This window comes from Octopus bimaculoides, chromosome 16 (assembly GCF_001194135.2).
Source record: "Octopus bimaculoides isolate UCB-OBI-ISO-001 chromosome 16, ASM119413v2, whole genome shotgun sequence".
NCBI lineage: Eukaryota > Metazoa > Mollusca > Cephalopoda > Octopoda > Octopodidae > Octopus > Octopus bimaculoides.
In genome coordinates, this window is record NC_068996.1 from 45,874,873 (window position 1) to 45,875,626 (window position 754).

Here is a 754-nt window from a genome sequence, read left to right on the forward strand (position 1 = left end):
TATATATATATTGTTTCAGTCATTTGACTGCGGCCACGTTGCAGCACCATCCTTAGTCGAACAAATCGACTCCAGGACTCATTCTTTGTAGACCTAGTACTTATACTATCGGTCTCTTTAGCCGAACCGCTAAGTTACGAGGGGCGTAAACACACCAACACCGGTTGTTAAACGATTGTGAGGAGACAAACACAGATACACAAACATTTCCATATATATATAATTATACATAGGACGGGCTTCTTTCAGTTTCCGCCTACCAAATCTACTTACCACACAGTTACTTACCAAACAGCCACTCCTGCGCATATACATGTGTATATGCATTTATAATAAAGCTCAACGTCTGTGTCTCTGTACTTCTATAGTACGAAAGGGAATATAAGATACATCAAAACAAATTATTTATTCTCATGTAATATTTTACGAGAAAGGCGATGAGCTACATAAATTTACTTTCCCTTGCGATTAGAGGGCTTAAAGGGAGCAAACGCCCCACCTGTGAAATTTCAAATAAGTCCGATCTCAATGAAAATAACATAACTGCTAGGTACTAAATAAAGAGATTTCCAAAATTTCACCCTCTTACAATATTATTAAAGCCCCCTAACGGGGTTTACAACAGGGGACAGAGACCTTTTGAAAGTGCAAATACACCTGCTTTTCATGGAAGACATAAAGTTTAAGTATGTTTCTTGGAATAAGTATACTACAAGACTTCAACAATGCATATATTATGTATATATATATATAT